Source organism: Uloborus diversus, chromosome 3 (assembly GCF_026930045.1).
Source record: "Uloborus diversus isolate 005 chromosome 3, Udiv.v.3.1, whole genome shotgun sequence".
Classification (NCBI taxonomy): Eukaryota; Metazoa; Arthropoda; class Arachnida; order Araneae; family Uloboridae; genus Uloborus; species Uloborus diversus.
In genome coordinates this window covers 3,166,598-3,187,863 of record NC_072733.1, presented here as the reverse complement: position 1 = coordinate 3,187,863, position 21,266 = coordinate 3,166,598, and the positions used below count along the sequence as shown (strand labels likewise).

General features: G+C 32.0%; 1 protein-coding gene across 2 annotated transcripts in view; it reads right to left on the bottom strand.

Moving 5' to 3' along the window:
* LOC129218333 (uncharacterized) overlaps positions 1-15,541 on the bottom strand; it is a 243,565-nt gene extending 228,024 nt beyond the window's left edge. Inside the window, exon 1 of one of the 2 annotated variants that reach the window (XM_054852567.1) lies at positions 15,434-15,541. The gene's annotated coding sequence lies outside the window, so the exon portion shown is untranslated. The remainder of the gene's footprint in view (positions 1-15,433) is intronic. The other variant, XM_054852569.1, reaches the window with a different exon arrangement.
* Positions 15,542-21,266: the final 5,725 nt, after the last annotated feature.

Below are 21,266 nucleotides of genomic sequence, written 5' to 3'. Positions count from 1 at the left end.
CACCCAAAGCCTGGAGGAGGCAATTTGTTGCTGTCAAAAATCACTCATAAATGGCCTAGGCCATTCATTAATGGCCTTTAGAATCCCTTGTGTCCATCTTGGTGGAAAGAAATGTTCCCCTGCCGCTTGGTTTGAAACGAGCGCGAATAGCGGTATGCCTGTCCCAAGGCCATTGGTGTACTTGTACCCTATGTAATAGGTAAAATTTTACAGAATGAAAGTGAGAGAATGGTTGGTCTGGAAGTAGCAACATCTATTGAGGTTCAAAATTACTTTAAATATGAAACCTAGGAATATTTTCACATAAAAATGAGAAAATCCGCAATTTTTTCTTCGAAACTCAAAAAGGGGGCCCTAGGGGCACGTGTTAATATTCATGGATTGACTTAAAATTTTGCATGGATCATTTATTTGTATAATGGAACAAATTGAGAGGGCGTCGTATTAAATATCTACAACTTCAAAAATAAGGACCACCCTAATATATATATATATATTGAGAGCAGTGGCGGCTCTATGTTTTGTGGGGCCCCAAATTAAAAAGTGTTAATGATTTTATTAATTATAGGGATGTCCATTGCAAGAGAATTATCACCTCCCCCCCTCCCCCCACCACGAACGAGACCCCTCAAAAATCTCTAGAAACAGCCCTTAAAGATTTCACAGAGGTGAAACCTTTAAAAATTAACAGGGGTGCACCTGGTGTGCACTCTTGTTAATTTATAAATAAAAGAAATGTACGTAAAAATAATTTAATCCTAACTATACCTAATTAAAATTAATTAAACTTTTTTTTTCTCCATATGCTCCTCATATGTACATTTTCGTTGACCTTGGAGGGAGGGGAGTATCAGCAGAGTGATTCAAGGACCACTTTAAATGCGCTATAGAATATCCTTAGTTTGAGGGGGTCTGGGGATTTCTCCCTTGGGAAAAATTTTGAAAAATATAAATGAAACTTTACGTTTTGAAGTTTTATAAAGCATAATTTAAACAACAAAATATCGGGAAAAAAGAGGCAAACCAAAACTTTTTATAAGTTTCACTCTTTTGCAAATGAAGAAAATGCAAAATAAAAAAAATAAAAAAAAAAAATGGTTCGTCGAATCGCCATCATTGATCGACACGAGAGATGAGAAAAAACAACGCACCGACACTTGCTCACATCGGCTCTTGGTAAAGCTGATTTTTGATCATCTTCCAAACCCAACAACAAACAAAATGATCACTAGTAAAAAAAGGCATTACGCTCTTAAAGAAACGGTGTGGAGATTTAGAAGATAGATAACGAGAGAGTAAATCCTAGTCATTCAAACAATTTCAGTTCACACTAGATACGAAATAAAATTGAAGCACTTTTTGAAAAGACTCAAAGACTTATTTAATTATTTTCAAGGAATCTAGAACAATTAAATTCATTAAAAGCATTTCATTTGCACTTTCCAGATTCTTACATTTTAATACTTTGACTGTACCGACGTTTTACCGAATGTTTTAAAATTTGTAACAAACTTCTGCTTTAAGGTTTCTTTCTTTTTTTTTTTTTTCAAACACTGTAGATTTCGCCTTACAACAAGATTTTTTCGAATACGAGTATTAATGTGGAAAACGAAGAAGGAATACAGGTAGAGCAATATTTTTTTCTTGTGCTAAGCAGATTAACTGTATGCAGTAGAAGTAAGATAAAAGTAAGCAATAACAGAAAATCTTCCAAAATACTGAATTTGGGATTAAATAACTAACAAGATATGAAACATGTGAATCACAAAAAATATCTCCAGCTACATGTTACAGAAACGTGAGAACCTTGATTTATACGTTTTTGATGTCGCAATTAGCAGGAAGCGAAATTTAGCACAGTTTGACCTTCCCCCCTTCCCCTCACATTCGTCAGAAATTTTTAAAATTCAGGTTTGTAACTACATTTTCCAAAAGTTCAAGGTTTCTACTACTTGAAAAGGAAAGGTAAATTATTTTTCAAACTTTTAATTTTTTTTAGGAACGAATCATGTAGTTTTTCGGGAGTTGGAGGCCCCCAACAAAGCTGGATCTCTAAACCATAACTTGTTTTGCTTATAGGTAAATCCAAGCCAGCTAACATCAATACATTATTTTCAGTAAGTTACCACTGATGGTATTTTCCACCTCCAGTTCAGGCACTTCCTATTCCGGGCTGATGAGTGCTAATAAACACGAAACTGCGGGCCTCAGATGGAATGACTGAGCTGGCGGTGTATTTCATGTAATCAATACATTAATTTAGAGAAAAGTCGGTAGAGGGGTGGGGAGTCAGGAGGAATGGAACTGCTGCTGAGAAAGTAAATTTCTAGCTAGTCCGGTAGTTGTAGCAGCTTCAGACTCTCGCGGACAACAACAACTGGACAAGACAGATAATTGTTCACGCTTTATTTTGGCTTATAAATGAAACTGTCTCACTCCTCCCGCAGTTCAATTCTTCCCAAATCTCCCCTAATTATTCCCCAATAGCACCAGAACGTTCAAATTTGGTACAGAAATCATGTTATTGGTCAAATGACGGTGTTAAGCGTCACTTGTGCGTAATATTCGACGTACAAAATCGGTAATATTATCACGGTGTCATTCCCGTGCTAATAGAACGTAATATTTGACGGCATGAAACCGGTGTTAATTGTACCGTTCAATTTTAGTGCTAATGCCACCTAATTTGAGCGCCTTCTATCTCTGTTTAGATCGGAAGAGTATAATGAGCTAAAAGTTTCCTTGTCATCTTTTCTTCGTTCGAATAAATTGAATTCTATAAAATTGGATGTTTCTTTGAAGATTAAAGAACACAGCAAAGGATTAACTTTTGTCAAAAGTAAGTAATCGAGTTATCTTAAGTTGGGGTAAAAATCCTAGCTACTTTGCAATTATTGTCATAGGTTAGGCCTATGCCGGAAAAGGCTAGCAATCTTCTAAGTTCTATTTATCAAATTCCATGGCAATTATTATAACTTTTTAAAATCTTCAACATGTAAATTTAAAAAAAAAAACAAGTCTAATTTTATTTTATAAATTTGTTAAAATTTGGAGATGAGTGGTGTCTTTTATATGTACAGAACTTTATCAGTTTTTCTGACCTTTAAACAGTCTGAAAACAACTTAAAATATGGCTATTTCGCGGATATGGTTTTGTTTAACGCTACTTTGTGAAAGGTTCATTTCTGATTTGTATTCGAATGCATTGGTACAATATTTATTTTCCTGAACGTGTTGATTTGCCCTTGTTATTTTCGATGACGAATTGAAAGTTGCAATAGGATAATAAATATATTATTACACCCTGAATCTCATTTTTTGATCTATTTTAAGCAAATAAAAATTCTGAAAAGAATTTGGCTGACACAATAATCGTATTTATGCAAAAATAGACCTTTATATCTTTTTAATCAAAAATGCGTTGCTGCTGTTAAATATAAGTGGGTACCTGTACATACTATGAAGTAATACCAAACTAATTTGTTGGAAATTGAGGAAGAAAATGAGAAAATAACTGCATATATATTAAAGAGTTCTCGTTCAGTTAAAAATATTCATTACAAATAATTAATTTGATTAGCAGAAAAAGTTCCTAGCTCAAATAACATTTAAAACAGATAGATTTATCTCAATATAGTCAAGGCTATAAAAATAAGATTCGTTGAATAAAATTTAATTTATTCTATTCTACTCTAGAGCAAAACAAAATGGCGAGTAGCCATATGTTGCAGATTAGTCTGATGTTGACGATATCACCTGCCGCTTGGAATTTCCTCCTGCTTATGCTTCAACGGACAGTAAATATCAACAAATGGAATTTGAAACGGATAGGGGGGAGGGGGAGGGAATAGAAGTGATCGCTTCATAAGGTTGCTCAAAGTAAAATTATCACTTTGAAAAATAGAAACATATTCTGCCTATTATTTTACCATTTTGACTGTCGAATCTTAGAAATGTTTTCAAGTAAAAAATAACCACTCAGGGATTAATTTACGGATATATTACTGCATTAATTGTTATTTTTATTGAATTAAGTGCTTGTGATTTATAATATTCCTGTAATCTGAACTAAAAAACGTGAACCCTCTTTCATGTTTTTTTTCTTTCCTTCATACTTGATTAATATTTAGAAATTTGTCAATATGATTGATTTAAAAAAAAATTCTTAAAAGAGCCTTATGTCATTTTTTTTTTTTTTTTTTTTTTTTGTAATCTAGAAAGTACAGTTGAACTCGCTTATAACGAGCGCAAATGGTTCGAGCGATCCAGTTCAAGCCTAGTGACGATAAAGCCTTTCCCTGCATTTTAAACATTACCGAAACATATTATCATGACGTGGAGCGAGTTTCATTGTTGATGACGTCAGGAGCGTTACTCGATCATTGAGTATTATATACTATATGAGGATTATTTGGGACTTTTGTCTAATTATTTTCATTTTAACTTTAGGCAAACAAAGCCATAAACGGAAGAAATATAATGTTTAAAATTCCTTTTTGGTTGTTCCTAAAATATGTGTAAAAATGTATCATGTAAAATAAAGGATATTTAATAATTAAATTTTGGGGGGGAGGGGGTGCTGACTTATGTGTTTCTTAATTCATTTTTGTATGAATACATTATTCTGATTTTATCTAGTAACGAATACAAGAATATAATTCATATGAATTATTTTTGAGGTCTAAGAAACGTAGGGGAATGGAGTAAAGTGAAATAGCAGGGCAAAGTGAAATAGTGAAATATTTACTCTGCTTTTACCGCCCCCTATCTGGTAATATTTTAATTATGTAGTAGCACATGTTGTCTACTCCAGTCAGAAAAAAAAAAAAAAAACCGCCGGAGATAAAAACATAAGTTAAAATATTCAATTTTAAAAACCGATACTCGTATTGTAATACTTTGTAGCAAGTAACAAACTATTTTTGTTGTTAAGTTCTTCTTATTAATATTTAATATATTAATTGAGGTTTTCTATTATTCAGTGCAGTATTTATAACTTAATATTATGCACATTTGTATTTTAAATATTTTTTACAATTAGGCAAGTACATGCTGGGCTAAGTGGATGGGGCAAAATGAAATAATTTATTTCGTTTAGTTACTCAATCATTTATTGAATCACTAACGTATTCATTTGTTAATTAATTCATTTACATTCCTAATACTTTGTAGCAAGTAACAAACTATTTTTGTTGTTAAGTTCTTCTTATTAACATTTAATATATTAATTGAGTTTTTCCATTATTCAGTGCAGTATTTATAACTTAATATTATGCACATTTGTATTTTAAATATTTTTTACAATTAGGCAAGTACATGCTGGGCTAAGTGGATGGGGCAAAATGAAATAATTTATTTCGTTTAGTTACTCAATCATTTATTGAATCACTAACGTATTCATTTGTTAATTAATTCATTTACATTCCTTCATTTAGTAATTCGATTATATATATTTATTCATTCATTCACTTATTTTCTTTTTTATTCACTCTTTTATTTATTTATTTTTCTTCATACATTAATTAATTAATCTATTTAATTATTTCCTTATTGTTTCCTTATCTTTTCATTCAGTAATCCAAACTTTTATTTACTGAGTTATTTGAACAAAAATATTTTTATAATCCTATAGAGGAAAATATTTTATTTTTCACTTTGCTCCCATGGGAAAAAAAAATATTTCCACTTTTCTTTTAAAAGCACAAATTTACTGCCAAAAGTAAAAAATACTGTTTCAATAACAGTTTTATTATAAAATACAATAATGACATAAAATTATAATAATGACATAATATTATAAATATGACATAAACTTGGCCAACTTGTGTGAATACTACACCAGATTCTTTAATTTATAACCATACCTGAATATTATGTTATATTCTGTATTATGATGTGTAAGATTATTTTGTGACTTATAATGATTATCTATTTTGATAGAGTTAAAATTTTTATTTCCAACTTCTCATGTTGAAGGATTTAAAATACTTGGCATAATTCATGTTTATGGTTTACGCTGTTTCCTTTATCTTCATCCCTTATCCTTCAAAACGTTGTCATGGGTTTTGAGAACTGACTGCAAAAAATATGTTGCTACTAAATGTATTTTTGGTTCACAAAGAGCACTTTTTTTTTTTCAAAATATCATAAACCTGCATGAAAATATCTGCTTCCTTCTTAAATGATCATGTTTCAGGAGAAAATAATTTTGATAAAGTTTCTTGAAATATTAAACGGTTTTCAAATTCAGTTTTTTTTCTTCAATATTATACGATACATATTTTACGATAAACCTGAGTAAAAATAGATACATGACTGAAAGCTATATATAGCTCTATGAAGGAAAAGTAGCAAAGCAGTAGTTTGAACAATGTTGAAATAGTGATCAAAAATTAAAATATTTTTTGGAAAAGCTCAGTTTTTTCATCATTGACCCGGGTACTCGATCAAAAATCCAGGTGGGTCATTCTCACAAAAAAAGGTGACTTTTACAGTCCCTTAGTAATAAATAAAAAAAACTTCAGTATATTCCTTAATATTTTTTTCATGTGTTTTAGTTAAGTTTTGAACTAATTAATTTTATGCATGACAATTAAATAAATTTAATATTTCAGTTTTATTTTTTAATAAATGTTGCATTAAAATCCCCTCCGTGGACGTCCCTAAGTCTGTGAGACAAAGCAATTTGTAATTGGTCTCAAACTGTTTAAATAGGTTTTAAATATCTTTGATTGTATTAACTAGCTAAGAGTTCTAATATGTTTTTAAAATAAAATTTTCAAAAAAAAAATAAATTGTATTTATAAAGAAAAGGACTCATAAACTTTGTCCCTAAGATTGAAGTCTCCCTCCGTGGACACTTAAAATAACTTAATAAATACATAATAGGGGACAGCAAAAGTCAAGTCCATATAAGGTAAATGGTAGGATACTTAGCCATTTTGTTTTCTAGTGATCAACTTTAGTTCTCTTGTACACGTGTTGGATTGTTGTGTCTAAATCTGGTTTGGCAAAGTTCTTAGTGTATTCTCCGTGGTCATCATACAAAATGTAAAATAAAACTGTTTTGTATTTGAAACATCATTTTTAGATAGCAAAAGTAGTATATTTGATAAAAAGAAGCATTCCATTTTTTTTAACTTTAAAATCAAAACTCTGAAAAATTCTAAAGCTTACTTTTGTCTCCTCCGTGGACGTGGCATGTCCACGGAGGAGATTACGTGGTCCACGGAAGAGACAAAGCCTTAGAAAAAATCATAATAAATTTCAGTTTGCTAAACAAAATATAGGGCAATTTTGTTTTGTATTTTTTATAAAAAAGAAATTAAATTCGACTCTTAAAGAAGTTCATTTTGTCAGTTTTTCTGTTAAATGATTTCTGTAATGTTTTATATATCAGTAATGTTTCTTACACCTGATTTTAAAAAAAAAAATTCATTTTCTCAATGATGGTCCCAGTGCTCAGTACAAAAACAAAACAATGTTTCAGTTAATAGGTGGATATTTATCCTCTCAGTTTATTGTGGAGGAAATTCAGTGGCACTATAGTGAAAGCTCTCACGGAAAAGGTGCTCCAGATGGAGTTGAAGCAGCAATAAAAAGAACTGCTGACAATTTAGTTGCCCAGAAAACAGATATCCCAGATTGTGAAACTTTAGTTTCGGTACTTCAAAAAAACTGTATGAATGTAATAATAAAAAATGTTGAAGAAAGTTTTATAAGTGATATAGATAAACAAATTCCAAAGCATATTTCACCGTTTCCAGGAACAATGAAAATTCATGAACTTGTTTTTAAAAAAGACCAAATAAATATGGAAGCAAGATACCTCACCTGTGTAAGTTGTGGTGATCAATGTAAACATTACCATTTGGGATTAATTCATCGAGAAAGGAAAAGAAGCAAACCAAAAATCAATGATTATGTTGTTGTACAGCAGGGATGCACAACCTATAACCTGCGGGCCAGAAACGGCCCGCGACGCTTGTTAAATCGGCCTTTGGCAAGTTCTTCAAAAAAAAAAAAAAGAAAGAAAGAAAATGATTTTTTTTAATTAAAAAAAAACATCTTTTGATTTATTACGTTTTTTTTTTTTACTCATCAGTGAAACTAAGAACATACTTTCGATATTTTCTGTTCCAACTAAATTAGGTTGCACTTTATTGATTTTGTTACAAATGCTAGAATGTTGATTTTTTTTCCATAAAATAGGATATTCATAAAGAGCGAGGTCCTGAGTCTTTATTCCACATTTTAATTTGTTAGTCCTCCACATTTTAATTTGTTAATGTTAAGTAAGAGTTACATAATAGTTCATATAGCTTTAAAACGCTGTTTACTTTCATAACAACCTTTATTGACACTTTCTTACATAAAAAATACATACTCCGTTGACTATTGTATCCCCTCCGTGGACGAGGTGGGATTTAAAATATTTGAAATCTTTTTAAAAATAAAATAGAAAACTTAACCACTACTATAGGGACATAATTTATAAACAAACAAAAACATTTATGCAATTTTTATTATTTTTTTACTTAGTTTTGTTAAAAGAATTTTTTTGGCCTATTTGTACCTTTTGTGTGAGAATGACCCAGGTGAGATGGACTTTTTCAAAAAAAAACCCGGTTTTTTTTTTCATAACTCTATTCACGTATTCATGGAAAGTTACTACTGAAGTTCAGTTGTAATACACATTGCCTAAGCCCAGGAGTCGAACCGCGAACCTGTGGTGTGGCTGCAAGAAGCACTGCTATCCAATGCGCTAAGGAGCTTCATTTGTAAAGGCAGACCAGTAAAGCCTTTACAAATATTTATTTCATCAGAATATATGAATTCATAGGTATTCTTGTAACTCTATTATTCATGTCTGCTGAATGCAGGCAAAAATTAATGCACTGCACATTTCACAGATATACAAATACAAATACAAAAGTGACGACCAGCAACAGGCTCTAGGCCCAGCTAGACTGGTCCTAGTCAATTTACAATCCCCAGTGAAGATCAATGGTCCTCTTAAAACTATCTACTCCCTTGCTCATTACCACCTCTTCCGGTAAGCTGTTCCAAGGTTCCACTACCCTGTTATAATAATAATTTTTCCTAATATTCATGTTAGACTGAGGTTTAAATAGCTTAAAACAATGACCCCTTGTCCTGTTTTCAGTGCTAAACTTCAGCCCCGTAACATCTTTCATTTTAATAAATTTAAACAACTGAATCATGTCCCCCTCGGCCTCTCCTTTGCTCAAGCCTGTACATTTTTAGCCTTCTAAGCCTGGAATCATAGTCTAAATGAAAAAGTCCAGTTATTAGCCTTGCAGCCCGTCTTTGAACCCTTTCCAATACATTAATATCTTTCTTAAGATAAGGAGACCAAAACTAAACAGCATACTCCAAATGAGGTCTTACCAAACTTCTATATAAGGGCAGAAGAACTTCTTTAGATTTGTTTGGAAATTTTAAATTTGGATGCTGAAGGAAATTTTTTTCGTTCTTGATAGAACATTCGTAAAATGAAAACGGCTACGTCGGGAGCTTCACTTTTCAAAATGGAACTGCTGAATAAGTCTAACTTCGAAACTTGGACAATTCAAATGAAAGCAATGTTAATTAAGAATGATAATTGGAGATACATCCCTGAAAATCCTCCCGTAGCAACAGACATGGATGGAAATCAAAAATGGAATGCCGGTGACGAAAAAAGCAATGGCGGACATTATCCTATCTATCCAGCCTACAGAACTGAAGCAGATTAAAAGATGTACTACTGCAAAGGAAATTTGGAATAAGCTGTCAGAAATTTGTAAATCAACCGGCCCTGCGAGAAAAGCAACTCTTCTAAAATCACTGCTGCACTTGAAAATGAAAGAAAGTGAAAATGACGTTCGAAATCATTTACCAAATTTTTCAGTTTAGTTGACCACTTACAAGACCTGGATATCAATATAGAAAATGAACTTTTGACGATTATGCTGCTTTATAGTTTGCCAAACAGTTTCGATAACTTTTGTGTTGCTACAGAATCTCGAGACGAGTTACCAAAACCAGAGGCTTTGAAATTTAAAATTTTTGAAAAATTCAACGCGAGAAAGGATGAAAAGAACTGCAGTGATGTTTCCGATGCTTATTTTGCTAATGCGACAAAGAAAAATAACTTCTATCAGAAATTGAATTTTAAGAAAAATCGTTCGAACAATTATCAGAAATACCCTCCACAAAGTCGTCCAAACGAACATCGAACTAATAACCGAGATATCATGTGCTGGAATTGTAAGGAACATGGACATATTAGTAAAAAGTGACCTAAAATTACACGGCAATATTATAAAAATTGTCTCAATGTGGAACGTGATTCCGTAGACGATGTGGATAGCTCACGGAGGTGAGAAGTCAAAATAACCATACTAAGTTTTTGAAGCAAAATCTATCTTTTTGTTTTTCTACAAAAATCTCACAACTTCAACTATGGCTGAAAATAAACAAGGGAACTCCCTAGTATTGTGGAAAATAAAATTTGATGTCATTACTGCCACGTGTTACTGAGGAATGCCATCTTATGTTTAGGTAACGGAGGTGAGAATTTATTGTGCGACATGACTTCTTGTCCTATTAAAACGAACTAAACCACAATACTAAAAAATTAAATACGCTTAAACAATTTGTATTTGAGACAGTTGTGAATGGAATAATCAATAAATAAGTATGTACTTTTAACTATAAAAAAGTTATTAAGCAACATAAACTGTCACACAAGGTGTGTGACATGCCACGGAGATGATTATTAACATGTTGTTAACCATAAATATGCTAAAATAAAAATTATTATTAAGAAACTTTTGACAGTTTTAAATATATATGATTTTGATGAAATTAAAAATCATTGTTTAATGAATTGTTCCTTAAAGTTTTTATTGTAAAAAGCGTGTGACAGAAAATTTACACTTTTTGAAGAATGACCCATATTCTTCTAGCTTAGATTAGAAATTCAAACATCATTTCTTTGCTTTACCATGCATTTGTGTTAAATTTAAATTGTGACAATCGAATTTCATAAATTTATGAAGTGTAAAAAATAATAATAAAAGTTAGGGATCCTTGTTCCAAGCATAATCAATGATCAAACATCAGGATTACAATTGTGTCATTTTTAAATTTAGTTATTTAGATTCTTCTACAACAGTGTCATGAATAAAAGTTTATTTAAAACAAAATGTGAATGCTCAGAGATGTACAAGTGCTTAATGTACAAATGCGAAAGCATAATGTACACGAAATATGGAGCTCAACAATCTACAAGTGCTAAGTTAATTTTCAAATGCTTAAACATAATGCAATGAATATTAATGGAAATAAGTAACTTGCATTAAAAAAATTCCAAAACAGACCAAAACAGTTGCAGATTAAAATTCTGAAATCGACATCAATGTTTACTACTACTTTCTGCGTAGCTTCGCAGAATTTGGCAGACGTGATGAAATACGGTACAATTTTGTAGCACTAAGTTCTTTTAGATTAAGTTTATGAGTGAGGGGATTCAAAAGATATAACAAAATTTGCAGTAGAAATAAAAGCATTTTTTTAATAGTTTATACATAGAGTATATAGTGCAACCAACCTATCTTTATCTAGCCATCCTCGTTGCAGCAAAGAAAGCAATGATTTCACAAGTGTGGCCAAATGTGACCAAATATGCTTTCAAATGTGTTGACGAACCATCTGGTGTCTGGACTCGTGTGTTGGCACACGAGGTTCAGTATCCATAACACATTTGGAACACTTTTGAAACATTTTCCTTCTGACGGAGCATATTCAGAACACGTCAAAGTACACATTCACATATTAGGATCACTTTTTCTGAAACAAAGTGTTCCAAATGGTGCAGGTTTATTTGCAGTGTACGATTCATTTATAGTGACAGCTGTATGCCAAGTTTCTTTAGGCGAGAAGGGGTGTGAACCGAGGTTCTGGGGTGTTGACTATCAAAACCCTCCTCGCGGCGCCCCTGGAAGTTTTGTCGATTAAGACGCTATTTTCAGTTTCGATGTTAGTGCCACATGCACGCCTTTAGTTAATATTGTATTAATGGAGTAAAAATTTGATGAGATAAAAATCAAAATATTTCAAAAAAAAAAAAAATAAAAAAATAAGTAAAAAAAAATAATAAATTAAAAAAAAAAAAATATATATATATATATATATATATATATATATGTGTGTGTGTGTGTGTCTGTGTGTGTGTGTAAATCGTTTTTGATTAAATTTCCATGCTCATTAACGAATGGCCCAATTTGAGTATTCCGAGCTTTCCCAGAATTAGCGTGAGCAAAAAATCTTTTAGGATTCCTATCAATGTTATCTGCTAGCCTTTGCTCCGATTCCCTTTTCAGAATCCGAACCAAATGCTTCAAATTTCGTCTTGCCTTACAATACTGGAGTCTATCTGCACTCTGGCCAGTTTCCTTAAACTGACGAAAAGCCGCTTGCTTATAATTAATATCTTCTTTGATTTCCCTGGAGAACCACATGGGCCAAATTTTAGTACTAATACCTTTTCTCCTAAATGGAACATAATCCCCAACCGTTTTTGCCAGTTTTTCTTTAAATTCCGCCCGCTGCTTTTCTATGTCGCTATTTTCCAATCCTGACGAAAAAACCTCTTTCAAGCTCTGCCTAAGTGCAACAAAATCAGTGTTCCTGAAATTGGCCACAAACATAAAATTTTCAACTTTGTACAGTACAAATTGAATCCAGAACCTAATGCTGTTATGATCGATGTCTCCAATATGATCTCCTACACACAACCCCTGAACAGAACTTTCTACGTCACAGAAAACTAGATCCAAAATCGCCTCTTCTCGAGTCCCCTGAGTTACAACTTGATCTAAGAAACAGTCGCCACACAATTACTTTTAAAAATTCCTTCTCTCTGCCATGACTAGGATAAAAAATATTCCAATCAATACCCGGAAAATTGAAGTCCCCCATTATGATGACGGATCCCTTACTGGACATGTCACAAATAATACAAAACATCTGTTCATCTTGTCCCTGGCTTGAATTAGGTGGCCTATAAATGTTTCCAAAGCGCAATTTTTTGCCCTTATTGCTCACCGACTCCAGCCAAACCATATCAATATCAGTAGGTTTATTATTTATTACCAAATCATTGCAAATGAAATTGTCTCTAACATGAAATAAAACCCCACCACCTCTTTTGCCTACTCTATCTTGTCTAAACACATTATATCCAGCAATATATAATAAATCTACATCAAATTCGGTAGCCCATGTCTCTGTAATTCCAATAACATCCAACTTCTTATCTATATAATTATGCTTTTCAATTCTTCCATCTTGTTCCTAATACTGCGTGCATTGGTATAGTAAACTTTGAGCACGCCCAAATTGCTTTTATTTAACACCCTGAAATTTCCTAAGTTACAATTGTTAAAATTACTACTCTTGTTCGACACTTTATTTCCATTTCTAGCAATACCCAAAAAAATTTCTTCCTCTCGATACCTGATGCTTGAACCATGCCCCCCCCCATTCAAACTTAGTTTTTTGACTCCGAAGTCCCTAAAATTAAACCACTAACCATTTTGACCCCTATAGAGCTCAGACGCAGGCCATCCCATGCAATCCAATAATGTTTACAATGACTCCATACATCAATGAACCTGATACTACCTTTTTCACAAATTGATTTAAGTAGCAGGTTCATACACCTAGCACGTTGATTTAGCCAGCTCCTATGCACTCCATACATGGGAAGCAAACCAACCGCTTGGACATTTGTCGAACAGTTGTTTACTTTGGCCAACAGGGACTCTCATTCCTTAGAAAACTCCTCATTTTTACTGTGGTCTACATCGTTTGATCCCACCAACAAAGTAACCAAGTCATTGTAATTGTTTAAGCATATTTAATTGTTTAATATAGTGTTTTAGTTCGTTTTAGTAGGATAAGTTATCGTGTCATACAGTAAATCCTCACCTCCGTTACCTAAAAACAAAACGCCATTTCTTATTAACACGTGGCAGTAATGACATCACATTTAATTTTCCATGTTACAAGGGAGCCCCCTTGTTTATTTTCAGCCATAAAGAAGTTATAAGATTTTTGTCGAAAAACAAGAAGATAGATTTTGCTTGAAAAACTAAGTGTGGTTATTGTGAACTCTCACCTCCGTGAACTTGAATTTCAGGGATGCAAATTGATGTAAAAAAAGAAGTGAACATTTTTTCATATGTGTAACATTGCAGCAACGATGGAAAAAAATATTTCCCTGAAAAATATATCCATTAGGCCTATATTAATGGAAAATTCCTCACCTCCGTGAATATCACCTCCATGACAGATCTTATTAATGTCATTATTTCTGAGGTGAAAATAAATGATGAAGGGGAAATACATCAATATTAGGCATTCTACATAAATTATAAATTGCCAGTATAGTAGTAGATTTACTAAATACTAGTTTTTATACACATTTAGACTAAAAGGATAACTAAAAATTAAGCCGTACTTTAATTAAGGCAGCTTAATATTAGATTCCCACTAATCATTAAAATAGCTTATCTTTTGTACCCCAATTAACAAAATTACTACTTTTATATTAAATTGACCTTGATTTTTAAACATTAAATTGTTTTCCTTTTTTTTTTTTCCCCGTGAACAAGGCATTTTTTTATTTTCTTTATTTATGAGTAAAATAATTGGAACTTTTAGCTCGACCATTGTTTATGGTTACTTCTAGTAGGTATCACTTTTATATAAGAATAAAAAAAAAGAAAACAAAAGGTTTAGAAATTGAAAAATGTTTGCGTTCAAAAGTTACGCTTTTTGGAGAATGACCCTTTTATTCATTTATTTATTTCATTTTTTTTTATTTATCTATTTATTTTCTTCAATTATTTATTTATTTATAAAATAAAAAAAAATCTAAAGAACACATTGCGCTCCAATTATTGATAAAGACGGAATGGAACAGGGGTTCCCAAACTTTTCCGAGTCGCGGCACCCCTTGAAAGTTTCGAATTTTCTTGCCGCACCCTAGATTCTATTACATATGTGTATATGTATTGATGCCATGGGCAGTTCGAGGCCCCATCCACCTTTGTTTACGGCAACCACTTTGGAAACCTATGATATCGAACATAAAATTTCTTAACTCAATTAATGTTAAATTTCATTGTGGCGCATTAATAATCAGGAACTATTTATGTTTCTAATGTTATTATGTCATATAAATATGCAGAACTAACTAGAAGTAATCAACGTATCTAAAACACCTGAGTATTGATGCTTCGGTAGATATAAATTAAAATAGCATTTTGACACAGCGTAAAAATAATTATTATTTTACATACATCTGATATTGCATAATTTGGTATTTTCAACAATAAGTGGAGGAGAGAAAAATTCTTACCAGATATAACTGAACGATAGGTTTTTATTATAAAATTAGGTCCGACAAAAGATTAAAGCCACATGATTAAAGAATTTTGTTTAGTTTCAGGATTTTTTTCAAGTGAACTTGACATTTCATTCTGCTAACTAGCAATTACTCTTATCCACCCACTTTGAACTTCGAGACTTATTTTATCGTTCACGTGGTGCTGATTGTTCACTAGCAAACGTTATCATTTTATCTTAATGAATTCCAACATGAAACATACTTATTAGGTTTTTTTTTTTTAAATATCCTGTTCATACAAAAATTATTTGGAGTTTATAAACTCAGAGAATAGCCAGTTTAAAAAAAAAGAAACGTTGATTAAAACGCCTTGTGGGCTATTCCTACACGCAGTAGGTGAATACAAAACAATACGAAACTGGAAGTTGAGCTAAAATTATCAAACAAACGAAATGTTTATCAAGCTGTAATTCCAGATAAGCAGTAAGTGCAAAAATACAGCTCACTTTTTGTTGTTTAGGAATAACTTGATTTTCTTTCGGAAAATAGTAAAAAATACTAAAACAGGATGCTTTATAACAATAACTTAAAAAATGATTAAAAAATATTAAACCATCCCCGACTCTAAATTATAGTACATAATACTATAGCATTTTTTTTTTTTTTTTTTTTTTTTTTTGGAGTCGAGAGAAATTACGCTTTGTTATTCATATGTTTTTCCTCCACTGAAACTAACATAATATTAATTCAAGAACTCCTCATTCCATAAAATAGTTTTAATGTTTTTAAACGAATGATTGTGCGTAATAATAATCAGCTTCAAAATGAAGAGATTTTTGAAAAAAAAAAAAAAAGTGTAAATCAAGAACTTGCGAAGCGAAAACAAAACTAATAGTAGTGGGAGCCCGAAGTGTTTTTGGGGATTTACTCGAACATGTTCCCGTTTGGGAACATTGGCGAGTTGCATGAAGTTTTTTTTACTAACGGCAACTAATGGATTACGCTTTAGGGTTTCGGTTAAAATTTTGTATTCATGCAAAAATAGTTGATATAATTTATGCTATTGGTTATATTTATATGAATTTCAAACGGAAAGTAGTTAAAAATAAATACAGACGGGAAAAATTAAAATATTTATTTATTTATTCAATGCAAATTATATGAAATCTCACGTAACTAAGCGTAAAATAAACTTCCAAATCATACACTTGTCAATACAGACAATAGCTATATAGTACCATAAATGATACTATATAGCTATTTTTCTCGAATATTTGTGCTTTATTTACGTTGTTTTTTCACCTTAATCATATATAGTACCATGTATAATAGTTGTATAAAAAGCAAATTACCTTACTGGAAATGTTCTTTTCTTCTTCCATTACTTTTTTTTTTCGGCCTCAATATCTGTGGAACGCGAAGGGGGATTATTCATTTAAACAATTTTAACTTTCAAAACGGATTTTCTTGTGTTTTTTCAAGAGACTGGGAGAGAAATGTATTGCTAACAGATTGTATCCACACGTAGGAACTAGCGAAGAGTTGTAAATATCTTTATTTATAAGTATAAAGGGTTTTCCTAAATCTCTTTCATCCCAAAGTTTAAGGGCGGGAGGGGGGAGCAAGAGACGGGCACAGTTGAACAAGTTGAAGATTGAAATGTCATCAACTTATTTTTACACGCGTCAATAGTGGTTTACAGCAATAATGAGAATCTTACTTTGCACATTACAGAACTAATAAAGCAGCAAAAAATGCCCGGTTTTGTATACTGAAACACGCCAATGTTCCCGATCGGAAACATAGAAGTTTGACAGCTTATAGAAAGTACATTTTTTATGCATTCTTTTTCTCTGTCATGTTTGTTCATCAATATGATCTTTACCTATTATTACTCTGAAATTTCATAGATATTAGACTCTTTAAACGTTTTCTACAAAACTTTTTTTTCATTTCCGTGAAAATCGACAAAAACAGATAGTTTTCGCGAAATTTTGTGAGCCTTAAGGCCATATTTATCATAAGAGGGTAATAATTTTGCTGTCAAAAAAACCAAGTCTGCTTTCAAAAGTTGATAGAATGTTTTTAAATCCTCAAGAGCGAAACTTTTTTTAAAACATTTTTTTTAAATTGATGTTCCCATTTGGGAACATGGACGCTAAAAGGGTTAAAATCTGGGTAGTAATATAGTAGTTAAAAAATCGATTCAACTGAAACTATTTAAGCGAGGGCTTTGAAATTCTGAACGGCAAACTTTTGTCTTTTGCGTGACGGAAGTGATGAGATTGTTTACTGCGTTGAGTATAGCTCTAGGCCCCGCGCCAAAAAATAAATAAATAAATAAATAAATAAATAATAGTAATAATATTAATAATTATTTTCCCCCTTTTAGAAAAGGAAGACAAAAAATGAATAAAAATAGAAAGTTCAAATATAATGTTTAACAGATGGGAGTGTGAAGCTACTTTTTGTCCAATTTCAATGAGGTTGAACACATTGAACTCATTGATAACAAATTCACAAATAAATTGAACTCATTGCTGCATTAAAGAGAACATTTAACAGTATCAATAGAGATGAATGTAAACCATCTGGTGGGTTCCATGTCTGAAAAGATTACATAGCGTTGTGATTTTAGCAAAACGTTACGCGACAAAGTAATGATATTGTTACTTTTGACAATGCCTCGTCTCTTTTAATTTTAATATTCTGTTTTTTTTTTTTAATTTAATGTAAAACATCGTCTTTGTGAACTGTTGGATTATTCTGTCTATTTTTTTTTTTTTTTTTTTTTTTAATTAAGTAGGGTAGACCGAGGCACGGTTACGCTGATTTTTTGCAATGAATTTTCTAATTTTCATGTTTCAACTTACGAAGTTTTAGACATTGTGGTTTTATGAAGCAGTTAGTGAAGTCAAAATTTGTATATTCAATTGTTGCTCAGTTTGTGTTATTTAACGTAAAACAAAATATTTTTCAGTCTAAGTCGGTTGCGTAAAATTGTCCCAGTCACGGGACAAGCTTAGGCTCATTGTTTTTCCCCAGGCGTTTTCGGAAACTTCAAATTCTTCTATCGAAAATTATTTTTTTGATCAGCCACATCCGAAGTTGAATGCTTTCGTTCATTTTTCCAAAAGCTAAAATATATTTTTGGTTATAATTCCATATATGTAAATTATTATGCTTATTCAATTTTAGTTTGATTAATACGTTACGTTATCCAAACTTTTGATTTAGATTTGAAGTGAATGCTGATTTGAAAAAAATGTTTCAAAAAGAAATGTGCTGATATTTTTATGTGAAGACCAAATAAAAGTGAACTAATTATGAACCATAACTTGCATGGCTTAAACCAGTGGTATACCCTACCTTTTTTTTTCCTGAGGACTGCACTTCATATTAAGATGATTCTCGGTAGTCAGCTAGAATACATATAAATTTTTCAAAACTTTAACTCTTTTACACGACTGTTCAGTAGGGTGGGTCGATTTTAACTTTTTTTAAAAAATTGAAATCGCCTGTGGTGGGAAAAGTTGTGTATTGACATCAAATATTCGTGTTAAAACATTTTAGTAACCAAACATATTTAGACCCCGGTCAGGCCCTGGAAGTTTCCCCAAATATGTAAAAATTACCATTAAAAAAAATTAACAGTTCTTATGTATAATTTTTTTAATCGCATGTGGTGGGAAAAGTTGTTTATTGGTATCAAATGTCCGTGTAATTTTTTTTTTTTTTTTTGGAAATCAAAATACAGGGTGTCCAAAAAGTCATTGACACATTTAAAAAAACTCATAGAAAACCAACAAATTGTCGTATGAATTTGCGGTTTGCACCATAATACTTCACGAGTTATGACATCGAAAAAAAAAATGAAAAGGGGGGGAAAAGAAGAAGAAAAAAGGCATTTTGCAGCTAGGGTGTCAGTATATGCTATGCTTGTAATTTTTTGCGTTTTTGTTGACATAGGAAAACGCAAAAAGGAATGAAAATTACTTAACGAAGAATTACAAGTATAACATATACACTGTTATAACCAGAGGTTCCAGACGAGTGAATATATTCCCCCTAAGGTGAAAGCATGGTGACCAAGGGTGCCATACTGGCCAGGAAGTAAAGCAGAGGTGCGAAAGTAGCAGACAGTCGTAGACAGGGGTGCCAAAACAGCAAGCAATCGCTAAATGACTTGCTGGCGCATGCGCTTCCGGCATACATTCACCATTCAACCACTTCAATATGGCGGACGAATGATAGGTTGCACTACGCGTGGCTTCTACGTCTTTCACATTGAATGAAGTACACTATTGGATTAAATCTCAACTTTTGTAGGATAATTCTTTAAAATAACAAGTAAGTACAGCTTTTGATCACTTTGTAGCTTTTAGGGCTTTCAAACATAGTTAAAAGTACTTTTAATGCTTTTCAGTTACCGTTAGTCCGTTACCATACCATAGTACCGTTAGTTGTTTATTTTCAGGTTACCGTTACTATCGTGAAAATTCCATCATTCACACAAAACGCTACTAAATGTATCTATCATTATTTTCTTGAGTACTCGATAAGCAACATTTATCGATCACCGAAATAGTAACCGCAATGATATTTTCAATAATCAACAAGTGAGAACCTAAATAAAAATGATTCTTTTGCTTCGTGTAGCGAGGGCAAAAAATAAAAAAGAAATCTCTCTCCGTCTATCTTTTTCTTTTGCTTTTTCGTTCAAGTGTTTGAATCATTTCCTGTTAGCGGTTATTCGATAGTGTTAGGAGTTTCTTTAAATTTTTAACTGTCGAAAAATAATATGCGCATTTTATTTTATTGTTATTTTGATTGAAATATTGAACGTTTGAGAAACGATATTGTTTTATCGTAACTTTAATATCCCAGAATATTTTTGGCTGTTCATGTAAATAATTCATAAGTACATCTACACTTTACTTTCGGTGCGGTTATTTCTCACAAATGATCATTCACTTAACTATGATTATTCAAATAATTACTCGTCTTTAACTTTAAATATATTTGTGACAACTCTTTGATACCAAATAAAGTCTGTAGATATTTATTGTTTTATTCATCTTTAATATTACTTTGTAAAACAAAAAAAAAAAAAACTCATCAGTACGCAGAATTTTTTCACAAGTTTTTTACCGCCCCGAGAGTTATTATAATTATTATTATTTATTTTATTTATTTTTAAGAAAAGGATAAAAATTTCACAGGTCCGCAATGTTTTTCATTTGTTTTTACCGACCCGTGGGTCAAAAGAGGTTGAGAAACACTGATGTAGAGAACGATCAGATGAATTAAAGCAATGAGCACTTCTTAACTATGTTGAAAACTCTGAAATATGGTCAAATGCTGTAATTACAAGTTTTAATCATTTCCAGTACTGAATTCATGCAATGTGAAAAGTGTGCAAAGCGTAGACTATCATGAATCAAAACAAAACTATTAAAAAAAGAAAAATACACAACTGTATTCAAAAACGCACACAATACGGGGGAGGGGGGAGGATCTACAGTAAGGGTGCCATTTCTCTCTCCGAAGGTTCATTCTTTTCACCCCGGCTGCCTACTTTTTGAAAGGTGCCTGTTTTTCACCCTAGTTAGAGGTGCAATTTCGGCTCCGTATTGGGTGCCGCTGGTGAACAAGCGTTTCACCCCTGAAAGGTGCCGAATGCAACCTGTAGTTTTAACAGTGTACTGACACCCTGGCTGCGAAAAACCTTTTTTCTTCTTCTTTTTTTCCCCCATTCCTTTTTTTTTTTCAATTTCATAAAAACTCTTTAAGTTGTGTAGTATTATGGTGCAAACCGCACATTCATACGACAATTTGTTGGTTT